The sequence below is a fragment of the Vombatus ursinus genome, unplaced genomic scaffold, assembly GCF_900497805.2.
Source record: "Vombatus ursinus unplaced genomic scaffold, bare-nosed wombat genome assembly UNPS02014785.1, whole genome shotgun sequence".
Classification (NCBI taxonomy): Eukaryota; Metazoa; Chordata; class Mammalia; order Diprotodontia; family Vombatidae; genus Vombatus; species Vombatus ursinus.
Genome location: NW_020954563.1, coordinates 7,395,834 through 7,404,827, shown reverse-complemented (window position 1 = coordinate 7,404,827; position 8,994 = coordinate 7,395,834).

The window sequence follows — 8,994 nt, the reverse complement described above, 5'->3', positions numbered from 1 at the left end:
TTTAAAGCATAATAGTATTCCGTCATAATCATATATCACAACTTGTTCAGTCATTCCCCAATTGATGGGCATCCTTTCAACTTCCAATTCTTTACCACCACAAAAAGAACTGCTATAAATATTTTTGTGCAAATAGGTCTTTTTACTTTTTCATTGATCTCTGAGATACAGATCTCATAGTGGCATTGATGGTTCAAAGGGTTTTATAGTCTTTTCAGCTCTTTGGGCATAGTTCCAAATTGTTCTCCATAAAGATTCAACTAGTTAACAACTCCACCAACAGTGCATTTAGTGTCCCTATTTTTCCACATCCCATCTAGCATTTTTCCTTTTCCTTTTCTGTCATATTAGCCAATCTAATAAATGTGAGTTGGTAACTCAGTTGTTTTGATTTACACTTCTTTAATCAGTAGTGATTTAGAACATTTTTTTCCACCTGACTATTAATAGCTTTGATATCGTCTGCTGAAAACTGCCAGGCCTATTTCTTGATGACTTGATAAGAGGTGCTATAATAATTTATCTCCAAGGTGAATTCTTGTAGGAACTATATTTCATTTCCATAGAACCAAAAGGGGAGTGGTCTGGTAGCCAGATCTAGACAACAGATAGCTTGTGTAGTATAGTAGACATAATATTGGACTTATAATTATAAAAAAACTACCTTTGAGTCTTAAAAATGATGACTGTTAGAGAAACATAGGAAGACTTACATGAACTGAGGCACGGTAAAGTGAGCAGGACCAAGAAAGAAATATAACACAAGGGAGAGCAAAAAATAAGTCAAACAGAACTCTGTAATTATAAGGGACAAGTTTGGCCCTGAAGAAGAGATGAAAAAAAAATGTACCTTTTTGCCTTCTTTGCAAAAGTGGGAGACTCTAAGATTGGAACATTGGATATAATGTAGGACTCAATTGATATATTTCTTAGCCTTTTAATAAAGAAAGAGAGTTAAATACAACCAATCAACCAACACATTGGCTGCATCTGACACCATAGACCACATTCCATTCCTCTCAATTTACAGATGACGAAAATGAAACTCTGAGAGGGAGCTATATGATCTGCCTGAAGTCACACAGAGAAGTAGCAGAACCAAGTATTCTGATTCCAATCCAACCTTCTTCCCCCACACCACATTGCCACTTGTCATGGCGTAGAGGTCATGAGTGCAGTGATGGCTTTTCTGGATCAATTTCCTCATATAGAGTTCTTGCCAGTGACCCTCAGTCACAGGTCCTGATCAATCACAGTAACTTAGACCCCAACCTGTCAAACTGTCCATATTGGACAAGAGGCCTTTTCTTGGCCCCCCCCCCTCCTACTACTAGTTAGATTATCTCCCTGTTTATCTCTGTATATCTTGTATGTGCCTAGTTATTTATGTGTGGTTGTCCCCCATTACACTGTAAGCTGCTTGAAGGTGGAAAATGTTTTCCTCTTTCTTTGTATCCTCAGGGTTTAGAACAGTGCCCAGGGTAAGCTGAGTGCTTAATAAATGCTTATGGAATTTTGCAAATAGCTCCCAATCCTCCACTTTGAAATATTTATTACAAGGGATAGTTCTCTGGTTGAAGGAAGGGAGAAGGATACATTCAAAAATAAAAGTATTGTGAAAACAAGGTATATATACATATATTTAGAAAGAACTAGGTTTGAGTCTAGACTCTTGTTCATTTAGAGCTGTGTGATCTTGAATAATTTATTTAAGTTTTCTTAGTTTTAGTTTCCTCACTGAAAAAAAGAAATGATTCCCTACTTTACAGGTAGATTCAGGTAGGATTTTGTACGTGAAGCGCTTCATAATCAGAAAATGTTGCATAAATGAGTTATTCTTAATATGGCCAATGGGGGCTTGGGAGTCCATCAGAAATACTCCCAGATTGGAGAGGGCCATCTGAATTACATACAAAGGGATTTAGAGCTCTTTAGGTCTCTGCAGCTTTGGACTTGAAAATTCCAACCCAGATTACCCTGAGTTTCTGTCCTTTGAGAAACTGTTTCATAAAAACCCATTGTTTCCAAAAGTGCCAGCTCTAAGCCACGTAAAAATAGCCTGTATTCTCACCCAGGGTACCATCTTTGTTCTGCTATTGATGGGAAGCTGTCAAGGGCTCACAATTAACCTGTGCGATTCTCTCCTTGTTTGTTCCATGCAGCAGCTTAGTCTGAATGAGTGTCTTAGAAAAGGCATAAGGATTATAGAGAAGGAAAGCTATTTTAATCACCTCTGATAGCCTCTATGCTTTGTTATTAAGGCCCAAAGATATTCCCAGAATCAGTATTTATTTGCCTTAGAATTTTCTTGGGTAAAGTGTAACGCATAAGCTTTCCCACTTGATAAATTCTGCTTTTCTCTTCAACCCTTTCCTTTTCTCTTCCCTATCCAGACATCTCAGAATGCTATAGCTTCCAAAGGGCTTCCTTGGATAATAAGAGTAATTCTTTTGATATTATCTTATCCTGTGTAACAATTTTAGGTTTGTAAATCCTCTCTGCACAACTATCCTATGAACTATAGGTATTATGAGTGTTATTATCCCCATTTTACAGATAAGGATAGTGGATGTCCTCTTCTAACTCATCAGTTTTATGATTATGAGGCCCATAGAATTTCAATGACTTGCTCTATATCCAGGGAGTTTGAGTTCAGATTCAAATTGATTGCATTTCCCAATAATAATTATAATAATAATAGGAGGTTTTTTTTTCAATTGGACCCGTGATTCATTAGTGTAGGGCACTCACTGTGAGCAATTACCCTCCACTAATACAGAATGGCCACTGTATTGCAGTTTATAGTCTTAGAAAGTTGCCTGGGTAACTGACAGCTTAATTTATTTGCCTAGGGACAGTATATGTCACAGGCAGCACTCAAACCAAGGTCATCCCGATGCTAACAACAGCTCTTTATCCAGTCATGATTATGAGACCCTGGGCAACTCATGAAATCTCTAAGTGCTCTAGGCAACTCTCAAAGACTATATAAGTTGCAGTGAAGGTACCATCTTGCATTCGTAGAAGGAATTTCCTCACCTGGTAGTTCTTTATACCAGTAAAATCACAGGCCCAGTCCCAATCTCATTTGAATGACACAACAACCCTGTAAGGAAGGTATTATACGGCTTATTAGCCCTACTTTAGAGATGAGGAAACTGAGGCTAGGAGAAGTTAGGGGCTCTTAACATGATCATACAGCTAGTAAGTATTACTGGCATGACCTGAACCCAGGTGTTTCTGACTCCAAATCCAGCACTTTAGCCATTGTGCCATGTTGGCCTATAATAAGTTCTTAGACAATGTGGTCTCCCTGAGTGCCTTGTCTTTTTTTTTCTTATTTTTATTTGTAATTATGGAGCTAACTGAAATGACATTTCCCTCTCTCTTGCTATCCAGTACTAACCCACACTTTTACTGGCCTATTTTAGAAACCTGATATATAGCGTCAGTATTTGTATTTGTCCTCTTCATAGGTAAAAGCAGCCCTATGTCTTCATAACTCTTATTATGCCTTTGAGATAGATTGCTTTAGCTCTGATGCCATCACAGAAGCTCAGCCCTATAAGGGAACTTAGGGGCCATTGTACTCAACCCATATCTGAACAACAGCCCCATCAGATGGCCATCTCATCTCTGCTTAAAGATCTCTTGTGATGGAGGACTCACTCCCTTATGATCTAGGCCATCCATTTCCCTTTGGAATAGTTTTGATTGTTGATGACTTTTTTTTTGTCAATTTGGAATTTTCCTCTCTACACCTTTCACCCTTTGCTTTCTAGTTTAACTCTCTGGGGATAAGCAGAACAAGTGTGATCCCTCTTTGAAATACTGTCTTCGAAATATTGGAGGATTTCAGCCCCCTCCACCAACCCCAAACCTTCCTTTCTCTAGGCTAAAAGTCCCCAGATCCTTCAAATGATCATCATATGGCATGACTTTGAGTTCCTTTACTATTTTTATTTTTTTATTTATTTATTTTTTTTGGTGAGGCAATCAGGGTTAGGTGACTTGCCCAGAGTCACACAGCTAGTGAGTGTTATGTGTCTGAGGCTGGCTTTGAAATCCTGGTCCTCCTGACTCCAGGGCCAGTGCTCTATCCACTGCGCCACCTAGCTTCCCCTACTATTTTATTCACTCTTGGGACACATTAGCTTTTAACATTCTTCCTAAAATGTGGTATCTAGAACCGATGTAGTCTGACCATGGGAATGTACAACAGGACCATCAACTCTCTTAATCTGGACACTCTGGTGCTATTAATGCTGCTCAGGATTACATTCACTTATTTTTTTTGGCTGCCATGTTCTATTTTTGTTGAGCTTGTAGCCCACTAAAACCTTGAAATCATTTTCACTCAATATATTAGCTGTATCTCCCCCATTTTGAATTTTTGAATCAGACTTATTTTTTTACTCAAGTGTGAGACTTTGCTCTCTCCTTACATCTTATAGATTTTGTCATGTTCTTGACAATAAAAATATTTTTAGATCCTGTTATCCAATATATTAGCCATCTCTCCTACTTTTTTTGTCACATACAAATTCACCATCTATGCGTTTGATAGGGACTGGACCTATATAGGATTTCATTGGTGCAGGAAATTCCTGAGTTAGGAAACTCCCTCTACTAATGAAGGTATTTATTCTGCTTCTTATAGTCTTAAATTGCCTAAAGCTGAGATGGTAATTGACTTGCCAAGGGTCATGTAGCTAACATGTGTCAGAAGTGGCACTTACACCCTTGTCTTCCTGGCTTCAAGGACACATTGAGACACCACACTGGCTCTCATCTTAGATACTCATTTAAAGTGTTGGACAGTTCAGGCCCAAGATCATATTTCCCTCCAGATTAATATTGATCTGTCAGTGACTCCTCTTTGGGTCTGGTCATCCATATAGCTCTGAAGCAACTGAATTGTACTAACTAGTTCTATTCCCCTTGTACATAAGGATAGAATAAGACGGCAGCACTCTGGTTAATCAGGCCAATCAGGAAGCACAGAATGGTCTGAAACATTCAGTGCTATGTGTCCAGAACAGCTCACAGCAATCCTGGGATCCCAGAAACTGAATTACCATTTCAGATTGGTTTGAGCCAATCACCTAGTGGGAGGACAGAGACTCTCATTCTTTCCTTATCTTCTGAAGTTAATTTCTTTCTTACTCTGTCTGTCTGTCTGTCTGTCTCTCTCTTCCCCCTGCTTCCCTTCCCACATACCTTGGGTTTAGTTTAGTTAGTGATGATGGTAATTTGTTATAATGGTATATAATTCTTTAGAGTTTACTAAACCCTTTCATGTATGCTTTGTCATTTGGTCCTCATAACAGCTTTGTGAGATGAATAAAGCCAGGATTATTATCTCATGGAATTATAGAATCTCAGACTTAAAGGTAACATAGAGGCCTTCTACTCATATCAAAGTAGATGAGGAAACTGGGGACAAGAGGACCCACTGCTAGTAAATGCCAGAGCTAGGCCTGAATCCTAGATCTTCTGACTCCTAGTCCAGAATTTTTTCCACTGAACAATGCCACTTCAAATTTAGTTCAATTAAATAAGCATTTATTATGTACCTACTTTATCCAAGGCACATTGCTACATGATAGAGTTACAAAAATTAAAAAAAAATTCCTGCTATCATATAATAACATAACATATGAATAATATAATAAAATAAAATATAATATAACAGATTATAATATCTAGCATTTACATAGCACTTTAATGTTTGCAGAGTGCTTTACAAATATTGTCTCATTTTATCCTCACAATAACCCTGGGAGGTAGGTGCTATTATTATTTTCATTTTATAAATGAAGAAACTGAGGTAGACAGAAGTTAAGTGACTTGTCCAGTGTCTCAGGCTAGATTTAAATTCAGGTCTTCCTAATTCTAGGTCCAACACTCTGTCCACCGTGCCACTCAGCTATGTAGTTTATATTCTACTGGGGGTACGGGCAATATATATACATATGAGTAAATGCAAAATACATGCAAAATAAATACACACTATTTGTGTATGAAGAGGGATGTTATTAACAACTGAGGAATCAGTAAAAGGCTCCTGTAGAAGGTGGTACTTGAATTGAACCTTGAAATCAGGGGTTCTGAGAGGTAGAAATGAGGAGTGAAGGCATGAGAGAAAGTCTGTGCAAAGGCTCAGGGTGGGAGATGAAGCGTCATGTATGCAGACTATAGGCCAGTTTGTCTTGAAAATGGAATGTACAAAGAGGCATAATATATATAATCAGCTGGGAAGGATTGGTTGGAGCTAGATTATAAAGGGCTTTAAACACTAAACAGGAATTTGAACATTAACCGTTAATAAACTCGTTGGCATTTTAAATAGAGAGCTGACTGAACTCAGAGGCAGGAAGACCTGAGTTTAAATCCTGTCCCTGAAACTTACAGGATGTGTGATCTTAGACAAATCACTTAACCTATGAGTGTCCCAAACATCTCTTTGATCTATATTGGTAGAGGGAATTTCTTCCACAGCAGTTCTATATGCCAGTGAAATCCTAGATCTTGTCCCTGAACCAAACCAAACCAAGACCAAAAGCCAACTCAACTTTATCACCTGCTTCTATGATTGAGAGAGAGGTCAGGAGATGGGGGACTGGGGGAGAGAAGCATGGATTTTCTTGGTTAGGTATACTTTTGGAATGTTACTTTCTCCCTAGTTGTCTAAAGGGAGTGGGGAAAGGCTGCCATGGGTGATGATGGATCATACCAGTCCTGGAGTGGGGGAGAGAGAGTGGTAGCTTACCTCTAGCTGTAGCTGCTATTAGATGGCACCAGCTAAAAGTGAATCTGTCTCCTTGCCACACCACCTCCCTCCCCTCATTAGTCAGGTTATTTTGTGTCTCCCTGCTGGACAACAAGAGAGCTCTTCCCTGATCCCACAGACAAGCTCCTTCATCATCTTCCCCTGTTTGCCAGGGTGAACCATAGCATCTGCCTCTGGCCTGAAATCTCATTTTCCTCAGCAGTCTGATCTCTTCTTCCCTCCCTCTCCCCTCTAGATTGGCCCATGGCCTTGGGGCAGGGAATGCTGTGCTGTGTGAAAGGAATGAGTCTGGCCACTCAGCCCAGCTTCGAAGTGTCACCATTTGGAGAATGCAACAGAATGATGAACTATTGCATGATTGCTAGGGAAAGGTCCCCTTCATCCCAAGGAGAGAGCTGAAACAGATGTAGAGCAGGGTCATTTAAAACTGAGATGGAAGTTGCTCTTTCTAATGGAGTCCAGATTTTTATTTATTTTTTTGTGGGGCCAAAATGTGACCAGCATTGAGCAAATAGAAATCTGTCACCGAGATCTCTCTTAAGCCGTGCTTGGCCTTGGTAAGTTCGTTTTGCCTAAGTGAAGGCTGAGTGGGGGACTTCTACCCCCCCTCCCATATTTTAGGCTTACCCCACTTGGTCCCCTATAGGCTTGAAGTAGTGGTTTCCTTTTTTTTTCCTTTTTTCAATTTCAATTTTTATTGATAGATTTTGTTTTTATACAGATAGGATCTAGATCTATGATTTCAGTAGTGTAGGGAATCCCTAGATGAGGAAACTTCCTCTGCTCAGGGAGGTGGGTATCTTTTCTACAATGCCTGTAGCACTGAGAAGTTAAATGAGTTGCCCAGGGTCACACAGCCAGATTTGTCTCTGAGTTGGAAATGGAACACAGGTTTTCCTGGTTTTGAGCAAGCAAGGAAGGAAATAAGCATTTATTATGCACCTACTGTGTACCAGGCACTATACTAAGCACTCTACAGATATTATCTCATTTGAGACATGTTCCAAATCATGCTGCCTCACATTTTTGTTTTTATGCTACTTCATTTCCAGATATCCCAGAATATCTCACCCTAAGCCAGAGAGTCATCCCCCCCTTTTTTTTACAAAGAATCAAAATAAATCAAAACAAATCAAAAATCTAGCCAACCCATCTAACCAACCAAGTGCAACATTATAAGAAATATCCCACACCTATTGTCCTCTGTCTCTCCAAAGGGAGGAGATGCATTCCTCTGTCTCTTCTTTGGGGTCAAGCTTGGTCATTATAATTTCCCAACATTCTATTTTGATTGTTTTGTTGGTACTCCTTGCATTCACTTTGTTGTGGTATAGATATTGTTTTCTTCATCTGCTTCCTTCCCCTTGGCATTAGTTCATTTGTTTTCTTGTGCTTTTTATGTTCATATTCAAGGTTTCTTAGTACAATTAATTACATGACATTTCACATATCACAATTAGTTTAGCCATTTCATGATCCTGCATATGTACTTTGTTTCCAGTTCTTTGCTGAAAATAAATCAAGAATTTATTAAGCACCTACTATGTGCCAGATACTCTTCTAAGTGCCAGGGATACAAGTACAAAAAAGTGATGCTGTAAACATTTTGGTGTTCATGGGTCCTTGCTTTTTGTGGTTGATATCCTTTGGGAGTACATGCCTAGCAGTTAAATCTCTGGGTCTGAGGGTAGGAACATTGTCATCCCTTTCTTTGAATAACTCTAAATTGCTTTTCAGAATAGTTGAATGAATTTCACAATTCTGTCATCAGTGTGCCTTCTTTCCACAACTCAGCTAACCATTGTGCCTTTTTGTCATCTTTGCCAGTTTATAAGATTCAGACTAAAATCTCAGAGCCATTTTGATTTGCAATTAGGAATGTTAGGATCTTAGCCAGTTCCTCAGGTCAGGGCCATGTTCGGGGATCATGTTTACATTTCAGTCTTTCCACAGTTCAAGTGAATTCTTTGCCCTTGGTGGTTTGAGAACACAGCTTTTTCTTCACAAGGTTGTAGAGGTGACTTCAAGAGTCGGTGATTCCTGAATAAAGGGCAATATTAGCTGGGAAGGGACCACTGAGATCATCAGGGGGGCGTTTAAATAAGTGCATGAATATGATTTCTCATGAAGGAAAGGAAACTGAGGGAGAGACAGAGAGACAGACAGAGATACACACACACACACACACACACACACACACA